Source organism: Pseudophryne corroboree, chromosome 5 (genome assembly GCF_028390025.1).
Source record: "Pseudophryne corroboree isolate aPseCor3 chromosome 5, aPseCor3.hap2, whole genome shotgun sequence".
Taxonomy (NCBI): domain Eukaryota; kingdom Metazoa; phylum Chordata; class Amphibia; order Anura; family Myobatrachidae; genus Pseudophryne; species Pseudophryne corroboree.
Genome location: NC_086448.1, coordinates 417,196,531 through 417,220,378, shown reverse-complemented (window position 1 = coordinate 417,220,378; position 23,848 = coordinate 417,196,531). Strand labels below are relative to the sequence as shown.

The following is a 23,848-nucleotide window of genomic DNA, read 5'->3' as shown; positions in this document are numbered from 1 at the left end:
GCAGGATAATTACCTGTGTGTTACCTTGGGCTGGTGGAAATCCTTTTGGTGCCCTAAGCATAGGTGTTAACACATCTTCCAGGACGTCAAAGAAGCACACGCTGAGGCCGCTAATTGCGGTGAAGATTCACAGGTGTGATGTTAACCAGAGCCGTTGCACTGGTTTGTGTGAGGCTGGAATGCTGTCCCACGGCCAAATAGCCGTTTTAGGTGATGGAGGCTGGCGCTGTCTCACAACCAGATATTGCTGTGAAGTGATGATGCGGGCTGTCGTTTTTCCCACTGCCGGGAACAGCCGTCTGATGATAAATGCTGACGATGTCCCGCTGCCGATTGCAGCCGTCTGACAGTGCGGACTAGTGCCGTACAGAGGTAACAATATAGCCACCGTGCAGGCTGGAGAACTCACCGCTGTAGACAGAGTTCCTTGAAGCTGCGGTGCTGGTGAATCAGAGTAAAAAAAAGGGGGAGGAGCCTAACGCGTTTCGTCACGATTAACGTGACTTTTTCAAAGGAATTTCATGGTGTTTCAGAGTACAGTTATTTATTTATTATGCTTTATATGATTTATTTTATTTGTTGTTGATGTATTTTATATCGTAATAAACCAATTTTATTTAGAAGGTGGTCAACTCTCCATGATTTATACCCATTTGTAAAGCACCTTAAGCGCAGCCGATATCTTTTCCTTCCTTTTACCACAATAGGTTGGTTCACATGAAACGCTGATACCACCTTTGGGAGAAATTGGGGACGAGTCCTCAATTCTGCCCTGTCCATATGGAAGATCAGATATGGGCTTTTATATGACAAAGCCGCCAATTCTGACACACGCCTAGCTGAAGCTAAGGCCAACAGCATGACCACCTTCCACGTGAGATACTTTAGCTCCACGGTCTTAAGTGGCTCAAACCAGTGTGATTTCAGGAAATCCAACACAACGTTAAGATCCCAAGGTGCCACTGGAGGCACAAAAGGGGGCTGAATATGCAGCACTCCCTTGACAAACGTCTGAACCTCAGGCAGTGAAGCCAGTTATTTTTGAAAGAAAATAGATAGGGCCGAAATCTGGACCTTTATGGACCCAAATTTTAGGCCCATAGTCACCCCTGACTGTAGGAAGTGCAGAAATCGACCCAGCTGGAATTCCTCTGTTGGGGCCTTCCTGGCCTCACACCAAGCAACATATTTCCGCCATATGCGGTGATAATGCTTTGCTGTCACATCCTTCCTAGCTTTTATCAGCGTAGGAATCACTTCATCTGGAATGCCCTTTTCCATTAGGATCCGGCGTTCAACCGCCATGCCGTAAAACGCAGCCGCGGTAAGTCTTGGAACAGACAGGGCCCCTGCTGTAACAGGTCCTGTCTGAGAGGCAGAGGCCATGGGTCCTCTGAGATCATTTCTTGTAGTTCTGGGTACCAAGTTCTTCTTGGCCAATCCGGAACGATGAGTATAGTTCTTACTCCTCTCTTTCTTACTACCGCACCTGGCTCCGCCTGTGGAGCCCCAACGTCATGCGGTGGACTTAGTGGAAGCAGGGGAGGATTTTTGTTCCTGGGAACTGGCTGCCTGGTGCAGCTTCTTTCCTCTACCCCTGCCTCTGGCCAGAAAGGATGCGCCTCTGACTCGCTTGCCTTTCTGAGGCCGAAAGGACTGTACTTGATAATACGGTGCTTTCTTAGGCTGTGAGGGAACCTGAGGTAAAAAAGTCGACTTCCCAGCTGTTGCTGTGGATACGAGGTCCGAGAGACCGTCCCCAAACAATTCCTCACCCTTATAAGGCAAAACCTCCATGTGTTTTTTAGAGTCAGCATCACCTGTCCACTGCAGAGTCCATAATACTCTCCTGGCAGAAATGGACATTGCATTAATTCTAGATGCCAGCAGGCAAATGTCCCTCTGGGCATCCCGCATATATAAGACGACGTCTTTTATATGTTCTATGGTTAGCAAAATAGTATCCCTGTCGAGGGAATCAATGTTGTCTGACAGGGTATCAGTCCATGCTGCTGCAGCACTACACATCCAGGCTGAAGCAATAGCAGGTCTCAGTAGAGTACCAGAATGTGTATACACAGACTTCAGGATAGCTTCCTGCTTTCTATCCGCAGGCTCCTTTAGGGCGGCCGTATCCTGAGACGGCAGTGCCACCCTTTTAGATAAGCGTGTGAGCGCCTTGTCCACCCTTGGGGATGTTTCCCAACGTAACCTATCCGTTGGCGGGAAAGGGTACGCCATCAGTAACCTCTTAGAAATCACTAGTTTCTTATCAGGGGAACTCCACGCTTCTTCACACAATTCATTTAATTCATCAGATGGGGGAAAAGTCACTGGCTGCTTTTTCTCCCCAAACATAATACCCCTCTTGGTGGTAACCGGGTTAACGTCAGAAATGTGCAATACATCTTTCATTGCAGTAATCATGCATCGGATGGCCTTTGTAGACTGTACATTTGTCTCATCCTCATCTACACTGGAGTCAGACTCCGTGTCGACATCTGTGTCTGCCATCTGAGCTAGCGGGCGTTTATGAGCCCCTGACGGCTTCTGAGTCGCCTGAGCAGGCGCGGGCTGAGACCCCGGCTGTCCCAAGGCTGCTGCGTCATCGAACCTTTTATGTAAGGAGTTGACACTGTCGGTTAAGACCTTCCACATATCCATCCAATCAGGTGTCGGCCCCGTCGGGGGCGATACCACACTTATCTGCCCCGCCTCCACGTAACCCTCCTCATCAAACATGTCGACACAGCCGTACCGACGCACCGCACACACACAGGGAATGCTCAGACTGAGGACAGGACCCCACAGAGTCATTTGGGGAGACAGAGAGAGAGTATGTCAGCACACACCACAGCGCTATATAACACCGGGATTTACACTATAAAAAGTGATTTACCCAATAGCTGCTTAAATATCTTATTTGCGCCTAAATTTATGTGCCCCCCCCCTCTTTTTTACCCTTCTTATATCAGGATACTGCAGGGGAGAGCCTGGGGAGCTGCTTCCAGCGGAGCTGTGAAGGGAAAATGGCGCTGGTGTGCTGAGGAAGGCCCCGCCCCCTCAGCGGCGGGCTTCTGTCCCGCGTTTTATGTAACTTAATGGCGGGGGTTTTCACACATATACAGTTATCATACTGTATTATGTGTGTTTTTATGCCAAAAGGTATTATAATTGCTGCCCAGGGCGCCCCCCCCAGCGCCCTGCACTCTACAGTGACCGGAGTGTGTGGTGTGCTGTGGGAGCAATGGCGCACAGCTGCGGTGCTGTGCGCTACCTTAATGAAGACAGGAGTCTTCTGCCGCCGATTTCATCGCTTCTCTTCTGTCTTCTGGCTCTGCAAGGGGGACGGCGGCGCGGCTCCGGGAACGGATGATCGAGGTCAGGCCCTGTGTTCGAACCCTCTGGAGCTAATGGTGTCCAGTAGCCTAAGAAGCACAAGCTAGCTGCAAGCAGGTAGGTTTGCTTCTCTCCCCTCAGTCCCACGTAGCAGTGAGTCTGTTGCCAGCAGATCTCACTGAAAATAAAAAACCTAACAAATACTTTCTTTTCTAGCAAGCTCAGGAGAGCCCACTAGGAGCACCCAGCTCTGGCCGGGCACAGATTCTAACTGAGGTCTGGAGGAGGGGCATAGAGGGAGGAGCCAGTGCACACCAGATAGTACCTAATCTTTCTTTTAGAGTGCCCAGTCTCCTGCGGAGCCCGTCTATTCCCCATAGTCATTACGGAGTTCCCAGCATCCACTAGGACGTCAGAGAAACAATATAGTACTATTTTATCTGCTTTTAGTATATTATGCCTCATGTCTCAAGATATTACATCTATACTCAGTAGTGTTTCTAATTTTAACTTTCTAGATTTACTGGTCTCTACCTGACATTTTTCCTGGTAAAATTCTGTGTCAAATTTCATACTTCAAATGCTGTGGTAAGTACAAAACAAGAGCTCTTAGGCTTGGGCCACCACATTTCGACAGACCCGTTTCGTACGACCCGTTCAACAGGAAGGAGCCTGCACATGGCCTTCTATCTGACCATCTATACATATGCAGATTTCAAGTAGAACACATACATTTGAATGTGTTCTAACTGAAATCCTGTTGCGGCACTGGCCAGTACCTGTTCCACGGCATCCGGCAAAAAGGCACAAGTGTGAATCAAAAAGGATCCTTCCTGTTGAACAGGTCCAGAGTAAACGCTATGTGTGACCCAAGCCTAACAAAACTAACTACATAAGACCAAAAATCAAAACTGAAAGGGTAAATTCATGTGATTTAAAGAATCAAATTTCCCCATGACCAGGAAAAAAAATCCAAAAGTAGAAATATAGGGTGGAATTCAAATGTTCTAAAAGTCGGTTGGGTGTCTGTATTTTCCTGTCTATGAGATAGGAAAAAACAGACTCCCAACTGACTTTTCAAACATTTGAATCTCCCCCTTAATATATGTTATTATTGACATATTTCTCTGTAAACATGGGAAAACAAATATCCTGTAAGCCTAAACACGGCCAAAGCCCTAGCTAGCAGGTCCTTATAGGCTAGTTTCCCTTCATGGTGAGGACCTCCTAATCATGAAGGGAGCCCTTTAAGGGTACCCTGTTCGCCCGTAGCTCCTCCCCCTGGTGACGTGTCTCCTCCCCTAGATACGTCAGAAGGTCCCTTCTCCCACTCCGAAATAGAATCAACCATAGACACAACCGTCCTTATGGCGATGTTGCGGGCTAAGGACGTCACCAGGTGGCGTTACTGAGGGAGAGAAGCAGCCGCAGCCATTTGCTTCCTGTGTCGCTGCACGTGGACGTTGTTCCTGTTGTTATGCACTTCCGTTTCCGTTTGTGGATCACTTTCCGTTCTTGTTCCCACAAAGTCCCCAGGATCTTATAAGAAGAGCCGGGGAGCATTGTACTCGAACCATCAGATAGTAATTACACAGCGCTGTGTGAGCCCTGAGTGTCTCCTGTAGAAAAAGACCTGGTGATTCCAGCTGCAGAGTAGTCGCCAGAGACACGCAGCTGCGGTACGTTCTGTGTTTATGTTATGTGTAATCACACGTTGCTGTGTTATAATATGTCACCCTACTGCCCTGTCCCCCAGTACTATACTCCTACTGCCATGTATAGCCGCCTGCTCCCTACAGTACTGCCGCCATACAGCAGCACCTGTAGCAGACGAGCGCTACCCCTGCTTACAGTAGGGTTTAAGCACTAAAGGGTCTATTCATGAAGCAGTGAAAAGAGTGGAGCAGTGAGTCAGTGGAGAAGTTGCCCATGGCAACCAATCAGTGTCTCTGTATAATTTTAAAGTATGCAAATTATAAATGTTACATTAATGCTGATTGGTTGCCATGGGCAACTTCTCCACTGGCTCACTTCTCCACACTTTTCACTTCTTCATGAATAGACCCCTAAGTTTTGAGAGAGATAAAGTGGACAATAATGATAAAGTACCTGCCTATCCGATCCTAACTGCTATGTTACAGGCTGTGTGTTTAAAAAATGATAGGAGCTGGTCGACTTGGCTGGAATTTTATCTCCGTTCAGTTTTTCCTCAAAGCCTTAGGGTGGTATTGAATTAGCTGTGATAAATGCATTAGGGACCGTGATATACACCTGACTATTGTGCAAACATTGTGGACACTAATTAGTAATTTATGTGAATTAGCATAGGAATTCGATCAGAAGCAGCTACATATCAGAATGTTTAATATAACTGTGTGAGGGCTGATCTGAGTAAATACTAAAATGCCCCGACACACAGGACTACAGCATGCTTCTCTGATTGTGTGTGTGTGTATATATATATATATATATATATATATATATATATATATATATATCTCTCTGACGTCCTAAGTGGATGCAGGGACTCCGTAAGGACCATGGGGAATAGCGGCTCTGCAGGAGACTGGGCACAACTAAAAGAAAGCTTTAGACTACTGGTGTGCACTGGCTCCTCCCACTATGACCCTCCTCCAGACTTCAGTTAGAATCTTGTGCCCGGCTGAGCTGGATGCACACTAGGGGCTCTCCTGAGCTCCTAGAAAGAAAGTATATTTAGGTTTTTTATTTTACAGTGAGATCTGCTGGCAACAGACTCACTGCAACGAGGGACTAAGGGGAGAAGAAGCGAACCTACCTAACTGGTGGTAGCTTGGGCTTCTTAGGCTACTGGACACCATTAGCTCCAGAGGGATCGACCACAGGACCCGACCTCGCTGTTCGGTCCCGGAGCCGCGCCGCCGGCCCCCTTACAGAGCAAGAAGTGTTCCTGAAAATCGGCGGCAGAAGACTTCTGTCTTCAACAAGGTAGCGCACAGCACTGCAGCTGTGCGCCATTGCTCCTCATGCACACCTCACACTCCGGTCACTGATGGGTGCAGGGCGCTGGGGGGGGGGGGGGGCGCCCTGAGGGCAATATAAGACACCTTGGCTGGCAAATCTACACCATATATAGTCAGGAAGGCTATATAGGTGTAAAAATACCCCTGCCAGAATTCCAGAAAAAGCGGGAGAAGTCCGCCGGAAAAGGGGCGGGGCCTTCTCCCTCAGCACACTGGTGCCATTTTTCCCTCACAGCTCCGCTGGAAGGAAGCTCCCTGGCTCTCCCCTGCAGTTTACAAGCTACAGAAGGGTAAAAAAGAGAGGGGGGGGGGGGGGGCACTAAATTTAGGCGCAGTATATATATAATATAAGCAGCTATAAGGGAAAAACACTCATTTATAGTGGGATCCCTGTGTTATATAGCGCTCTGGTGTGTGCTGGCATACTCTCTCTCTGTCTCCCCAAAGGGCTTTGTGGGGTCCTGTCCTCTGTCAGAGCATTCCCTGTGTGTATGCGGTGTGTCGGTACGGCTGTGTCGACATGTTTGATGAGGAGGCTTATGTGGAGGCGGAGCAGATGCCGATAAATGTGATGTCACCCCCTGCGGGATCGACACCTGAGTCGATGGTGCTGTAGAAGGAATTACGCGACAGTGTCGACTCCTTGCATAAAAGTTTTGACGACATACCAAATGTGGGACAGCCGGCTTCTCAGCCTGTGCCTGCTCAGGCATCTCAAAAGCCATCAGGGGCTCTAAAACGCCCGCTACCTCAGATGGCAGACACAGATGTCGACACGGATACTGACTCCAGTGTCGACGACGATGAGACTAATGTAACTTCCAGTAGGGCCACACGTTACATGATTGAGGCAATGAAAAATGTGTTGCACATTTCTGATGTTACCCCAGGTACCACAAAAAAAATTATGTTTGGAGAGAAAAAACTACCAGTAGCTTTTCCTCCATCTGAGGAGTTAAATGAAGTGTGTGTGAAGAAGCGTGGGCTTCCCCTGATAAGAAACTGGTAATTTCTAAGAGGTTACTAATGGCGTACCCTTTCCCGCCAGAGGATAGGGCACGTTGGGAAACATCCCCTAGGGTGGATAAAGCGCTCACACGCTTGTCAAAGAAGGTGGCACTACCGTCTCCGGATACGGCCGCCCTAAAGGAATCTGCTGATAGAAAGCAGGAGGCTATCCTGAAGTCTATATATACACACACAGGTGTCATACTGAGACCAGCTATTGCTTCAGCATGGATGTGCAGTGCTGCAGCTGCGTGGTCAGATTCCCTGTCGGAAAATATTGATACCCTAGACAGGGACACTATATTGCTAACCGTAGAGCATATTAAAGACGCACTTTTATATATGAGGGATGCACAGAGGGATATTTGCCGGCTGGCATCTAAAATTAGTGCAATGTCCATTTCTGCCAGGAGAGGGTTATGGACTCGGCAGTGGACAGGAGATGCAGATTCTAAAAGGCACATGGAAGTTCTGCCTTATAAGGGTGAGGAGTTGTTCGGGGATGGTCTCTCGGACCTCGTTTCCACAGCAACAGCTGGGAAGTCTAAATTTTTACCCCATGTTCCCTCACAGCCAAAGAAAGCACCGTATTATCAGGTACAGTCCTTTCGGCCCAATAGGGGCAAGCGGGTTAAGGGTGCGTCCTTTCTGCCCAGAGGCAGAGGTAGAGGGAAAAAGCTGCAGCATACAGCCAGTTCCCAGGAGCAAAAGTCCTCCCCCGCTTCCTCTAAGTCCACAGCATGACGCTGGGGCTCCACAGACGGAGCCAGGTACGGTGGGGGCCCGTCTCAAATATTTCAGCAATCAGTGGGTTCGCTCACGGGTTGATCCCTGGATATTTCAAGTAGTATCTCAGGGGTACAAGCTGGAATTCGAGACGTCTCCCCCCCGCCGTTTCCTCAAATCTGCCTTACCAACCGCTCCCTCAGGCAGGGAGGCAGTGTTACAGGCAATTCACAAGCTGTATTCCCAGCAGGTGATAGTCAAGGTGCCCCTACTTCAACAAGGACGGGGTTACTATTCCACAATGTTTGTGGTACCGAAACCGGACGGTTCGGTGAGACCCATTTTAAATTTGAAATCCTTGAACACATATATAAAAAAATTCAAGTTCAAGATGGAATCACTCAGGGCGGTTATTGCAAGCCTGGACGAGGGGGATTACATGGTATCACTGGACATCAAGGATGCTTACCTGCATGTCCCCATTTACCATCTTCACCAGGAGTACCTCAGATTTGTGGTACAGGATTGTCATTACCAATTCCAGACGTTGCCGTTCGGTCTATCCACGGCTCCGAGGGTCTTTACCAAGGTAATGGCCGAAATTATGATACTCCTTCGAAAGAAGGGAGTTTTAATTGTCCCGTACTTGGACGATCTCTTGATAAAGGCGAGGTCCATGGAGCAGTTGTTGGTCGGGGTAGCACTATCTCGGGAGGTGCTACAACAGCACGGCTGGATTCTAAATATTCAAAAGTCGCAGCTGGTTCCTACGACACGTCTACTGTTCCTGGGAATGGTTCTGGACACAGAACAGAAAAAAGTGTTTATCCCGGAGGAGAAGGCCGAGGAGCTGTCATCTCTAGTCAGAGGCCTCCTAAAACCAAAACAGGTGTCGGTGCATCACTGCACGCGGATCCTGGGAAAGATGGTAGCTTCCTACGAAGCAATTCCATTCGGCAGGTTCCATGCAAGAACCTTTCAGTGGGACCTGTTGGACAAGTGGTCCGGATCGCGTCTTCAGATGCATCGGCTGATAACCCTGTCTCCAAGGACAAGGGTGTCTCTGCTGTGGTGGCTGCAGAGTGCTCATCTTCAAGAGGGCCGCAGATTCGGCATACAGGACTGGGTCCTGGTGACCACGGATGCCAGCCTTCGAGGCTGGGGGGCAGTCACACAGGGAAGAAACTTCCAAGGACTATGGTCAAGTCAGGAGACTTCCCTGCACATAAATATTCTGGAACTAAGGGCCATTTACAATGCCCTAAGTCAGGCAAAACCCCTGCTTCAAAACCAGCCGGTACTGATCCAGTCAGACAACATCACGGCGGTCGCCCATGTAAACTGACAGGGCGGCACGAGAAGCAGGACGGCGATGGCAGATGCCACAAGGATTCTCCGATGGGCGGAAAATCACGTGTTAGCACTGTCAGCAGTGTTCATTCCGGGAGTGGACAACTGGGAAGCAGACTTCCTCAGCAGGCACAACCTCCACCCGGGAGAGTGGGGACTTCATCCAGAAGTCTTCCAAATGATTGTAAACCGTTGGGAAAGGCCACAGGTGGACATGATGGCTTCCCGCCTAAACAAAAAGCTAGAAAAGTATTGCGCCAGGTCAAGAGACCCGCAGGCGATAGCTGTGGACGCTCTAGTGACACCGTGGGTGTACCGGTCGGTTTATGTGTTCCCTCCTCTTCCTCTCATACCAAAGGTACTGAGGATAATAAGGAGAAGAGGAGTAAGAACTATACTCATTGTTCCAGATTGGCCAAGAAGAGCTTGGTACCCGGAACTTCAAGAAATGATATCAGAGGACCCATGGCCTCTGCCGCTCAGACAGGACCTGCTGCAGCAGGGGCCCTGTCTGTTCCAAGACTTACCGCGGCTGCGTTTGACGGCATGGCGGTTGAACACCGGATCCTGAAGGAAAAGGGCATTCCGGAGGAAGTCATTCCTACGCTGATTAAAGCTAGGAAAGAAGTAACCGCAAACCATTATCACCGCATATGGCGTAAATATGTTGCGTGGTGTGAGGCCAGGAAGGCCCCAACGGAAGAATTTCAGCTGGGCCGTTTCCTGCACTTTCTACAGTCAGGGGTGACTATGGGCCTAAAATTGGGTTCCATTAAGGTCCAGATTTCGGCTCTATCGATTTTCTTCCAGAGAGAACTGGCTTCACTGCCTGAAGTTCAGACTTTTGTTAAGGGAGTGCTGCATATTCAGCCCCCTTTTGTGCCTCCAGTGGCACCTTGGGATCTCAACGTGGTGTTGGATTTCCTAAAGTCACATTGGTTTAAGCCACTTAAAACCGTGGAATTGAAATATCTCACGTGGAAAGTGGTCATGTTGTTGGCCTTGGCTTCGGCCAGGCGTGTATTAGAATTGGCGGCTTTGTCATGTAAAAGCCCTTATCTGATTTTCCATATGGATAGGGCAGAATTGAGGACTCGTCCCCAATTTCTCCCTAAGGTGGTATCAGCTTTTCATCTGAACCAACCTATCGTGGTGCCTGCGGCTACTAAAGACTTGGAGGCTTCCAAGTTGTTGGACGTAGTCAGGGCCCTGAAAAATTTATGTTTCCAGGACAGCTGGAGTCAGAAAGACTGACTCGCTATTTATCCTGTATGCGCCCAACAAGTTGGGTGCACCTGCTTCAAAGCAGACTATTGCTTGCTGGATCTGTAGTACGATTCAGCTTGCACATTCTGCGGCGGGACTGCCGCATCCTAAATCAGTGAAAGCCCATTCCACGAGGAAGGTGGGCTCTTCTTGGGCGGCTGCCCGAGGGGTCTCGTCTCTACAACTTTGCCGAGCAGCAACTTGGTCGGGGTCAAACACATTTGCTAAATTCTACAAGTTTGACACCCTGGCTGAGGAGGACCTTGAGTTTGCCCATTCGGTGCTGCAGAGTCATCCGCACTCTCCCGCCTGTTTGGGAGCTTTGGTATAATCCCCATGGTCCTTACGGAGTTCCCAGCATCCACTAGGACGTCAGAGAAAATAAGAATTTACGCTCCGGTAATTCTATTTCTCGTAGTCCGTAGTGGATGCTGGGCGCCCATCCCAAGTGCGGATTGTCTGCAATACTTGTATATAGTTATTGTTTAACTAAAGGGTTATTGTTGAGCCATCTGTAGAGAGGCTCAGTTGTTATCATACTGTTAACTGGGTATTTGTATCACGAGTTATACGGTGTGGCTGGTATGAGTCTTACCCGGGATTCAAAATCCTTCCTTATTGTGTCAGCTCTTCCTGGCACAGTATCCTAACTGAAGTCTGGAGGAGGGTCATAGTGGGAGGAGCCAGTGCACACCAGTAGTCTAAAGCTTTCTTTTAGTTGTGCCCAGTCTCCTGCGGAGCCGCTATTCCCCATGGTCCTTACGGAGTCCCAGCATCCACTACGGACTACGAGAAATAGAATTACCGGTGAGTAAATTCTTATATATATGTGTGTGTGTGTGTATATATATATATATATATATATATATATATATATATATATATATATATATATATATATATATATATATATATTTTTTTATTATACTATGTCTAGGGAGATATTCTAGGTATACACAGCCATTTATCTCCACTGGACAGGTGGTAACTACCAGGTGGCACGGGGGCGCGCATTTACCCGTGTTTTCTCTTACGTCCTAGAGGATGCTGGGGTCCACATTAGTACCATGGGGTATAGATGGGTCCACCAGAAGCGATTGGCACCTCAAGAGTTTGAGAGTGTGGGCTCGCTCCTCGCCTCTATGCCCCTCCTACCAGACCCAGTTTAGAAAATGTGCCCGGAGGAGCCGGTAACAGCTAGGGGAGGTCTGCAGAGTTTCTCTAGTAAAGTTTATTTTAGAGTTTATTATTTTACAGGGAGGCTGCTGGCAACAGCCTCCCTGCTTCGTGGGACTAAGGGGGGAGTAGTGTCCGCCCTGCGGGGTCTGAGCCACTATCTCTGCAGACAGGACACAGCTCCTGAGGGGATAGATCGTTCCCCACCACAGGGGATCGCTCACCCCGGCAGCATGCCGCCAACCCCTTACAGAGCTGAAGATTTGTGGCGAGTGAGTCACCGACCCCCCCCTAGCAAGCGGGGGGCTGGTGTGAAGATGGCGGCAACAGGGTAGGAGTGCAGTACTAACTGCGCTCCGGAAGCTCAGCGGTACATAGTGCGGCGCTGTGAGGGGCTCCCTGAGCCAGCGCCTACACTGGTCACACAGCCTGTCGGGGTCCCCGGATCTCAGCCAGCACAAATCCTCAGGCCAGTATAATCTTATGAAGAGCGGGAAGACAGCTGCATTTTGGGGGCGGAGCTTCTCCTCAGAGCGGACCCAGCAGCGTTCAGCGCCATTTTCCTGCCTGCACAACGCTGTCAGTGAAGAGCAAGTCCCTCCACAGCAACTCCAGCTATCTATCACGCTACCAGGGGGTTGTAGAAGGGGTGGGAGGCTGCAAAATGACTGTGTGACCTATTAAGATGCACAGTCAGTGCTGATAGGGGGTCTCCCTTTATATTGAAACAATGTTTGTGGATTGGCTCCAATCTCTGTGTCTCTCTTGCCATTCTTTGGGGGGGGGGGGGTGAAACTCTGTCTGCCCCCTCCCCTGTGTGTGTGTGGAGTGTCTGTGGTCTCCATTAAGCAATGTCCTCTGTGTCATATGCTGCAGAGGATATGTCCTCTCAGGATGATCCCATTCCATGTAATCAGGATTGCACTGGTTTAGCACAGATTCCAGCAAGGGAGCCTGAGTGGTTATCCTCTGTCAAATCTATGATTTCTCATTTCAAATAGGGTTGCACAAAATGAATCTGCAACTCAGGCTTTACAGAACTCTATGGCAGTCTTGCCCAGTTCTGGTACATCAGGGCTCCCCGCTGTATATTCACATAAACGTGCTCTTGCTCAGATCATGCAGGATGATACAGATAACGATTCTGATACTGCAGACTGTGACGGGGATGTGTTGCGGGGGGCTGCATCTCTTGCTAAAGGGGTGCAGTTGATGATAGATGCTATTAGGGATGTGTTGAATATTGCTGATACAACACCCGAGCAGGTTGAGGAGGCTTTCTTTACTGGAAATAATAAAGCCTCGCTAACCTTCCTTGCGTCAAAGGAATTAAATGCTATTTCTCTGACGTCCTAGTGGATGCTGGGAACTCCGTAAGGACCATGGGGAATAGACGGGCTCCGCAGGAGACTGGGCACTCTAAGAAAGAATTAGGACTACTGGTGTGCACTGGCTCCTCCCTCTATGCCACTCCTCCAGACCCCAGTTAGAATCTGTGCCCGGCTCGAGCTGGTTGCACACTAGGGGCTCTCCTGAGCTTCTAGTAAAGAAAGTATTTGTTAGGTTTTTTTATTTTCAGTGAGATCTGCTGGCAACAGACTCACTGCTACGAGGGACTTAGGGGAGAGAAGCAAACCTACCTGCTTGCAGCTAGCTTGGGCTTCTAGGCTACTGGACACCATTAGCTCCAGAGGGATCGAACACAGGCCCAGCCTCGGTTGTCCGGTCCCGAGGCCGCGCCGCCGTCCCCCTTGCAGAGCCAGAAGCAAGAAGAACGTCCTGGAAATCGGCGGCTGAAGACTCTGGTCTTCATTAAGGTAGCGCACAGCACTGCAGCTGTGCGCCATTGCTCCCTATGCACACCACATACTCCTGGTCACTGATGGGTGCAGGGCGCTGGGGGGGGGGGGCGCCCTGGGCTGCAATTAGAGTACCTTAAATGGCAAAAAAACACATAATATAGTCTAATAAACTATATATGTGTAAAAATCCCCTGGAAGGACGCTCCCCAGGCTCTCCCCTGCAGTTTCCAGGCTCAAAGGGTAAAAAAGAGAGGGGGGGCACTAAATTTAGGCGCAAAACTGTGTATTATAGCTGCTATAGGGAAAATCACTTTGTGTAGTGTAAATCCCTGTTTATATAGCGCTGTGGTGTGTGCTGGCATACTCTCTCTCTGTCTCCCCAAAGGACTTTGTGGGGTCCTGTCCTCAGTCAGAGCATTCCCTGTGTGTGTGCGGTGTGTCGGTACGGCTGTGTCGACATGTTTGATGAGGAGGCTTATGTGGAGGCGGAGCAGGTGCCGATAAATGTGATGTCACCCCCTGCGGGGTCGACACCAGAGTGGATGGATATGTGGAAGGTATTAACCGACAGTGTCAACTCCTTACATAAAAGGTTCGATGACATAACAGCTGTGGGACAGCCGGCTTCTCAGCCAGTGCCTGCCCAGGCGTCTCAAAGGCCATCAGGGGCTCAAAAACGCCTGCTACCTCAGATGGCAGACACAGATGTCGACACGGAGTCTGACTCCAGTGTCGACGACGACGAGACTAATGTACATTCCACTAGTGCCATCCGTTGCATGATTACGGCAATGAAAAATGTGTTGCACATTTCTGACATTAACCCAGGTACCACTAAAAAGGGTATTATGTTTGGGGAGAAAAAGCAACCAGTGGTTTTTCCCCCTTCAGATGAGTTAAATGAAGTGTGTGAAGAAGCGTGGGCTTCCCCTGATAAAAAACTAGTGATTTCTAAAAAGTTACTAATGGCGTACCCTTTCCCGCCAGAAGACAGGGTACGTTGGGAGACATCCCCGAGGGTGGATAAAGCGCTCACACGCTTGTCAAAAAAGGTGGCACTACCGTCTCAGGATACGGCCGCCTTAAAGGAGCCTGCGGATAGAAAGCAGGAGGCTATCCTGAAGTCTGTATATACACACTCGGGTACTATACTGAGACCTGCTATTGCTTCAGCATGGATGTGCAGTGCTGCAGCAGCGTGGTCTGATTCCCTGTCTGATAACATTGATTCCCTTGACAGGGACACTATATTGCTAACCATAGAGCATATTAAAGACGTAGTCTTATACATGAGAGATGCACAGAGGGATATCTGCCGGCTGGCATCTAGAATAAATGCAATGTCCATTTCTCTAACGTCCTAGTGGATGCTGGGGACTCCGTCAGGACCATGGGGAATAGCGGGCTCCGCAGGAGACAGGGCACATCTAAAAAAGCTTTTAGGTCACATGGTGTGTACTGGCTCCTCCCCCCATGACCCTCCTCCAAGCCTCAGTTAGGTTAAGTTAGGTTTTTGTGCCCGTCCGAGAGGGTGCAATCTAGGTGGCTCTCTTAAAGAGCTGTTTAGAAAAGTTTTTTTTTAGGTTTCTAATCAGTGATTCCTGCTGGCGACAGGATCACTGCAACGAGGGACTTAGGGGAGAGACTTGCAACTCACCTGCGTGCAGGAGGATTGAAGTCTTAGGCTACTGGACACTGAGCTCCAGAGGGAGTCGGAACACAGGTCAGCCTGGGGTTCGTCCCGGAGCCGCGCCGCCGATCCCCCTTACAGACGCTGAAGAACGGCAGAACGGAGGTCCGGAAACAGGCGGCAGAAGACTCCTCAGTCTTCATGAAGGTAGCGCACAGCACTGCAGCTGTGCGCCATTGTTGCTACACGGCTCACTGATCTCGGTCACGGAGGGTGCAGGGCGCTGCTGGGGGCGCCCTGGGCAGCAATATAGATTACCTTAGAGGCAAATAAATACATCACATATAGCCATTAAGGCTATATGTATGTATTTAACCCAGGCCAGTTTTCCTAATAACCGGGAGAAAAGCCCGCCGTGAAAGGGGCGGAGCTTATTCTCCTCAGCACTCAGCGCCATTTTCCTGACCAGCTCCGCTGGTGAGTAAGGCTCCCACTCTCCCCTGCACTACAGAAACAGGGTTAAAGAGAAGGGGGGCATAAATTGGCGATATAATTATATATTAAGAGCCCATATATAGAAACAACACCTTCTAGGGTTGTTATATACATTATGGCGCTTTTGGTGTGTGCTGGCAAACTCTCCCTCTGTCTCCCCAAAGGGCTAGTGGGTCCTGTCCTCTATCAGAGCATTCCCTGTATGTGTGTACTGTAGGTCGGTACGTGTGTGTCGACATGTATGAGGAAAATGTTGGTGAGGAGACGGAGAAAATTGCCTGTAATGGTGATGTCACTCTCTAGGGAGTAGACACCAGAATGGATGGCTTACTTATGGAATTACGTGATAATGTCAACACGCTGCAAGCCGGTTGACGACATGAGACAGCCGGCGGACAAATTAGTATCGGTCCAGGCGTCTCAGACACCGTCAGGGGCTTGTAAAAACGCCCATTTACCTCAGTCGGTCGACAGACACTGACACGGACACTGACCCCAGTGTCGACGGTGAAGAAACAAACGTATTTTTCCTTTAGGGCCACAAGTTACATGTTAAGGGCAATGAAGGAGGTGTTACGTATTTCTGATACCACAAGTACCACAAATAAGGGTATTTTGTAGGGTGGGAATAAACTACTTGTAGTTTTGCCTGAATCAGATAAATTAAATGAAGTGTGTGATGATACGTGGGGTTCCTCCGACAGAAAGTTATGGGCGGTATACCCTTTTTCCCGCCAGTAGTAAGGGCGAGTTGGAAAACACACCTTAGGGTGGACAAGGCGCTCACACGCTTATAAAAAACATGGCGTTACCGTTTCCAGATACGGCCGCCCTCAAGGAGCCAGCTGATAGGAAGCTGGAAAATATCATAACAGTATATACACACATACTGGTGTTATACTACGACCAGCAATCGCCTCAGCCTGGATGTGCAGCGCTGAGGGGGCTTGGTCGGATTTCCTGACTGAAAATTTTGATACCCTTGACAGGGACAGGATTTTATTGTCTATAGAGCATTTTAAGGATGCATTTCTATATATGTGTGATGCGCAGAGGCATATTTGCATTCTGGCATCAAGAGTAAATGTGATGTACATATCTGCCAGACGAAGACACGACAGTGGTCAGGTGAGGCAGATTCCAGACGGCATATGGAAGTATTGCCGTATAAAGGGGCGGTCCATTGGACCTGGTGGCCATGGCAACAGCTGAAAAATCCACCTTTTGTTACCCCGAGTCACATATTGGCAGAAAAGGACACAGTCTTTTCAGTCTCAGTCCTTTCGTCCCCATACGGGCAGGCGGGCGAAGGCCAGTCATATCTGCCCAGGGGGAGAGGAAAGGGAAGAAGACTGCAGCAAGCAGCTCATTCCCAGGAACAGAAGCTCCTCACGGCTTCTGCCAAGTCCGCAGCATAACGCTGGGGCCGTACAAGCGGACTCAGGTGCGGTAGGGGGTCATCTCAAGAGTTTCAGCAACACTCGCAAGGGAACTCCGGGATCCTACATGTAATATCCCAGGTGTACATTGGAAATTCGAGACGTCTCCCCCTCACACAATTCACAGGCTGTATTCCCAGCAGGTGATAATCAAAGTACCCTTCTTACAACAAGGAAGGGGGTAGTATTCCACACTATATTGTGGTACTGAAGCCAACCGGCTCGGTGAGATCTGAAATATTTGAACACTTGCATACAAGCGTTCAAATCAAGATGGAGTCACTCGGAGCAGTGATAGCGAACCAGGAAGAAGGGGACGATATGATGTCACTGGATATCAGGGACGTTTACCTACAGGTCCAAATTTGCCCTTCTCACCAAGGGTACTTCAGGTTCCTGGTACAGAACTGTCACTATCAGTTCAGACGCTGCCGTTTGGATTGTCCACGGCGCCCCGGGTCTTTACCAAGGTAATGGCCGGAATGATGATTTTTCTTAAAAGAAACATGGACGCTTTCCTGATAAGGGCAAGGTCCAGAGAACAGTTGGAGGTCGGAGTAGCACTATCTTAAGTAGTTCTACGACAGCACGAGTGGATTCTAAATATTCCAAAATCGCAGCTTTTTCCGACGACACGTCTACTGTTCCTAGGGAAGATTCTGGACACAGTCCAGAAAAACGTGTTTCTCCCAGTGGAGAAAACCAGGGAGTTATCCGAGCTAATCGGGATCCTCCTAAAACCAGGAAAAGTGTCAGTGCATCATTGCACAAGAGTCCTGGTAAAAATGGTGGCTTATTACGAAGCAATTCCATTCGGCAGATTTCCCGCAAGAACTCTTCAGTGGGATCTGCTGGACAAATGGTCCGGATCGCATCCTCAGATGCATCAGCGGATAACCCTATATCCAAGGAAAAGGGTGTCTCTCCTGTGGTGATTACAGAGTGCTCATCTTCTAGAGGGCCGCAGATTCGGCATTCAGGATTGGATGCCGGTGACCACGGAGGCCAGCCTGAGAGGCTGGGGAACAGTCACACAGGGAAAAAATTTCCAGGGAAGTGTGATTAAGTCTGGAGAATTCTCTCCGCATAAATAAGCTTAGAGCAATTTTATAATGCTCTAAACTTAGCTAGACCTCTGCTTCAAGGTCAGCCGGTATTGATCCAGTGGGATAACATCACGGCAGTCGCCCACGTAAACAGAAGGGCGGCACAAGAAGCAGGAGGGCAGTGAAAACTGCAAGGATTTTTCGCTAGGCGGAAAATCATGTGATAGCACTGTCAGCAGTGTTCTTTCCGGGAGTGGACGACTGGGAAGCAGACTTCCTCAGCAGGCATGACCTCCACCCGGGAGAGTGGAAACTTCATAGGGAAGTTTTTCAACATGATTGTGGACCGTTGGCAAAGACCAAAGGTGGACATGATGGCGTCCCGCCCGAACAAAAAACGGGACAGGTATTCCGCCAGGTCATGAGACCTTCAGGCGATAGCTGTGGATGTTCTGGTAACACCGTGGGTGTACCAGTCTGTGTATGTGTTCCCTCCTCTGTTTCTCATAACCAGGGTATTGAGAATTATAAGACATAGAGGAGTATGAACTATACTAGTGGCTCCGGATTGGCCAAGAGGGACTTGGTACCCGGAACTTCAAGAAATGCTCACAGAGGACTAAGGGCCTGGGGAGCTAAGAAGGGACTTGATTCAGCAAGTACCATGTCTATTCCAAGACTTACCGCGGCTGCGTTTGACGGCATGGCGGTTGAATGCCGGATCCTGAGGGGAAAAGGCATTCCATAAGAGGTCATACCTACCCTGGTCAAAGCCAGGAAGGAGGTGACCGCACAACGTCATCACCACATGTGGTGAAAATATGTTGCGTGGGTGAGGCCAGGAAGGCTCCACGACGGAAATTCAACTAGGTCGATTTCTACACTTCCTGAAAACAGGAGTGTTTTGGACCTCAAATTGGGGTTCATTAACATTTAAATTTCAGCCCTGTAGATTTTCTTCCAGAAAGAATTGACTTCAGTTCCTGAAGTCCAGATTGTAAAGGATGTATTGCATATACAGCTTTTTTGTGCCCCTAGGGGCACCGTGAGATCTCAACATAGTGTTGGGATTTCTTAAAATCATATTGGTTTGAACCGCTCAAATCTGTGGATTTGAAATATCTCACATGGAAAGTGACCATGCTGTTGACAAATATCTCACATGGGAAGTGACCATGTTGTTAGCCCTGGCCTCGGCCAGGCGATTGTCAGAATGGGCGGCTTTGTTTTACAAAAGCCCATATTAAAATTTTCCATTTGAACAGGACAGAACTGGGACTCGTCTCCAGTTTCTTCATAAAGGGGTGTCAGCGTTTTCACCTGAAACAACCTCTTGTGGTGCCTGCGGCTACTAGGGACTTGGAGGACTCCAAGTTACTAGACGTGGTCAGGGCCCTAAAAATATATATATATATATATATATATATATATATATATATATATATATATATATATATATATATATATATATATATATATATATACACACACACTCACTTTTCCCATAGCTGAAAAAAGAATTAGACCAGCACTCACGTTTTAGTTGAAGAAAAAAAGGGGTTTTTTAATCCTGAAAAGACATCAAGGATACATCAAGGATACACCCCACTGTTTACAGTACGCCCAACAGCCGTTTCAACACATGGTGGTCTTCATCAGGGGCAGCTGTCACTCTGTCAGGAGCTATCTTAAATAGCGGAGAAGGCGCCAGAATATCCGAACGGGACGGCCGGAAGCAGCGCGTCATAGCTGCTATCTGATTGGCTCCTGCCCGCACGTGATGCGTTGCTAGGGTACACAAACCCGGCTCTCTCCTTAGTGACCGGCTCCAGCAGCGTAACAGTAGTGTAGCGTGGGACGATCTGTATAGTAAGTACAGCGGCATGCAAATAGAAATGCTGCTGCCTGTAATCCCGGACACAGTCACATCTGCAGAGTTTTTAACCCCACAGTGCGCCAGCGGCACGGAACCACAGACAGCTCAATAATGAAATGTAATTACATGTACACATATAGGGCAATTAGACCAAACAATATCAACCTGCGTGGCAATGGTGATAACCAACTCAGAACAATATTGATTTAAGCATACCACCACATTAGCATGATATAAAGGATGGCTCGGATGACATGTCGCTCAGGGGTTATGAATACAGTATTTACACTCTGCAGCACAACCTGCACAGCAATAATAATAAGCAGCTCAGAGCATTGTTGATAGTAGCATACCACCAATAAAGCATAATATAAGAGAAGTGTCAGAAAAGATGGCAAAGATGACATGTCACTCAGCGGTAATAGATGCAAATTTTTACACTCCACCATAACGGAGTCAATAAATCATGGCTAAAAGGATCAATTGAATCCAACAGGTATATAGTACCACATGACAGTGTGGAAACCAGATGATGTCTAGCATGCAGCGGGGATACAAAATGATCAGTATAGGACAATCATGTCTCAGGGTACCGTACCCAGTATTCTCATACCCTTTCCAAGTATGGTACTGACTGGGCCCAACGCTGCTTAATTGCCAAGATCGGACGAGATTGGATGATTTCCAGCGTGGTAAGATGGTATCCGATATTCGTGTCCATATCTATCCGTATTATATGGCGTGAGTATCATCACCTGTGTCACAACCTGTGTGATAATGTAAATATGACCACAAGAAGAACCGTCCACCGATAATTTTAATACAACACCTAGTATTCCCACCTTGTCTCCAAATGTGGTACTTACTAGGCCCATCACTGCTTAATTGCCAAGATCGGACGGGATCGGATGAGGTCCAGTGTGGTATGGTAGTATCAATCAATACGGTGTGCAGTTATGTGTCCATTACACAATTAAGAGTCCAATTGGCCCAGGGAGTGAGAGACTAAATCAGAGAGCATTGTCAGGTGTAAAATGATTAACATGACACACGGCGGTGTCTAAGAAAATTAAACCAGAACAATTGACTCAGTATATAATTCTGCCGAGTCACAGGAAGCATCCTAAACGGAATTCCTCATTAAGCCCATTCGGGGCCAATGATTGCAATCTATCAATCCATTGGTGTTCTCTTTGCAAAAGGATTTTGTTGCGATCACCACCCCTTTGTAGTGGTGGGATCTGATCCAAGATACAACACTTGAGTTGATTAATGGAATGTTTAGCCTCCATAAAATGTCTTGCAACAGGTAAGGTTGAAAAGTCACTTGAAATTCCACCCTGTGTAATGCTCTTTTTGATTGTAGAACGATGCTGACTTAGACGTTCTTTCAGCATCCTGCTAGTCTTCCCAACATATAGCAGATTGCATGGACATTTCAACACATAGACTACAAATTTGCTATTGCAGTCAAGTCTCTGTCTGATTGTGTAGGACTTCTTGTCCTGAGGGTTAGTGAACCGATTGCCGAGTAGCAGGAATGAACAGTTTGGACAGCCCGTGCACTTGAAAACCCCTGTTTTGGTAGTTAACCAATTAGAGGCTGTCCTCTTCTTTCTCTTAGAGAAATCTGTCACAACCAACATATCTTTCAGATTGGGTCCTCGTTTATATGCGAACCGAGGCGGTTGCGGAATGGCTTTTGATAATTCCGGATCCGTATCAATAAGGTGCCAATGTTCCTGTATCTTATTACGGATAAATCGAGAAGCAGTCGTATACATGCTGACAAAGTTAAACCTATCATTGTCTTTGACAGTAGAGGCGTCTTTTTTAGATAGGAGTTCATTCCTTTTTATTTGGCCAATTTTTTTGAGTGCCAAATCAATCTCCTCCTTAGAGTATCCACGATCAAGGAAACGTTGACTCATTGATTGTAGAGCCGGTGGTATTGCTAGTGGGTCAGAGGTAATGCGTATCACCCTAAGCAACTGTGAGAATGGAAGTCCTCTTTTGAGGGGTGCCGGATGGAAGCTTGTTGAGAGTAAAAGCGTATTCCTGTCTGAGGGTTTACAATGAATCCGAGTGGTTAGAGAATTATTGGACAAAAGAACGGATACGTCCAGGAAATTTATTTCTGTTTTGCTGAACGTGAGGCTGAATCTAATGGTGCCAGGGAGTGAGTTTAGATGGTCAATGAAAGTCAAAAGTGTTTTCTCTCCCCCATGCCAAATGAAAAATAAATCATCAATATATCTTACATACGTTGACAAAAATCGACCAAAAAGGGGGTGACCCGTGATGTGTTCTTGTTCATATATTGACATAAAAATGTTGGCATAAGCTGGGGCCATGTTAGACCCCATAGCAGTGCCCTGTTTTTGTAAAAAGAAACAATTCTCAAATAAAAAATAGTTCTTATTCAAAATTAGGTCAATGAGAGACACCATGTATTCTGATGGGGGTCCAAAGTATCCTTCATTTTCTGTTATTAATCGTCTGCAAGATTCAATGCCCAAAGCATGAGGAATATTTGTATAGAGACTTGAGACATCCAATGTGACCAACAGTGCATCATCCGGAACATGTTTAATGTTTTCCAGTTTTATTAAGAAATCTGTCGTGTCTTCAATGTAGCTAGATGCACTTTTGGCAAGTGGTTGTAGATAAAAGTCTACAAGCTGTGAAAGTGGTTGGCAAAGAGAGCCCCGTGCCGAGATAATCGGCCGCCCCGGGGGCTGTGCTAGGGATTTATGTATCTTGGGTAATGTGTAAAGAATTGGAGTTTTGGGGTGAGGCGTAGTCAAAAAATCCGCTGTGGTCTGATTAATGTACCTGTTACTGACTCCCAAATTGATTATTGAATCAATTTCCTTTTTATAAGTCCATGTGGGGTCAAAAGTAAGTTTTTGATAACAGGTTAAGTTGGATAATTGTCCATAAGCCTCTTGTACATAATAGTCAAAGTCAAGTAGGACTATGCCTCCCCCTTTGTCCGCAGACCTGATGACCAGTTGATTGTCATTCTGTAGAGATTTGATGGCAGCTCTTTCTCCCTTAGATATGTTGGAATAACTGGGTTTTTGTTCCTTGATGTAGGGCATCGTATCCCTTTTAAGTACCCTTAAGAAGGTGTGGATTGAGGGATTGAGGGTCGGTGGATCAAACTGACTGGGTTTCTTCAAAGGACAATGTGGTGTTGTTGTAATAGAGGTTGGACTTGGTGTGTTAGAAAAGTAGTCTTTAAGGCGCAGTTGTCTTCCCAATTTGTATAGATCAACCTGCCATTGGAAACTATCCTGTCCAACAGTGGGTACAAAGGTTAATCCCTTACTTAAGACAGAGAGTTCATCACTCGTCAGTTTATGTTTAGATAAATTAAAGACCACTGATGTCTGTGTTTTGTTCTCCATTATTGTTTTTTTTGCTCTTCCTTTTTCTCCCACCTCTACGGGTGGGTAAAGCGGGTTTTTTGGAGCCCTTCTATTGCGCTCTGATCTTGAAAGGTAAGTAGTCCCTTGTGCAGATGTTGTTGGTACATCAGAGTCACTTGCTGACGTCTGAGATCTGCTATCAATGTCGGTGAAGGGTGTGTTAGGTCTTCTTCCTCCACGTCTCTGTTGGGGTCGGTATTTGCGTGGCTCACTGCGCGATACCCAGGGATATACCCTATTCTCCTTATAGTCCAATTTG

General features: G+C 47.8%; 1 protein-coding gene and 1 pseudogene across 3 annotated transcripts in view; one reads left to right on the top strand and one right to left on the bottom strand.

The window, feature by feature from the left end:
- The first annotated feature begins 4,675 nt into the window (after positions 1 to 4,675).
- Positions 4,676 to 23,848, top strand: part of LOC134927810 (mediator of DNA damage checkpoint protein 1-like) — an 840,332-nt gene continuing 821,159 nt past the window's right edge. For 2 of the 3 annotated variants that reach the window (XM_063922787.1, XM_063922786.1), the window contains exon 1: positions 4,677 to 5,018. The gene's annotated coding sequence lies outside the window, so the exon portion shown is untranslated. Of the gene's footprint in view, positions 5,019 to 23,848 lie in introns of all 3 variants that reach the window. The other variant, XM_063922788.1, reaches the window with a different exon arrangement.
- On the bottom strand, positions 20,973 to 21,092 carry LOC134929794 (5S ribosomal RNA; annotated as a pseudogene).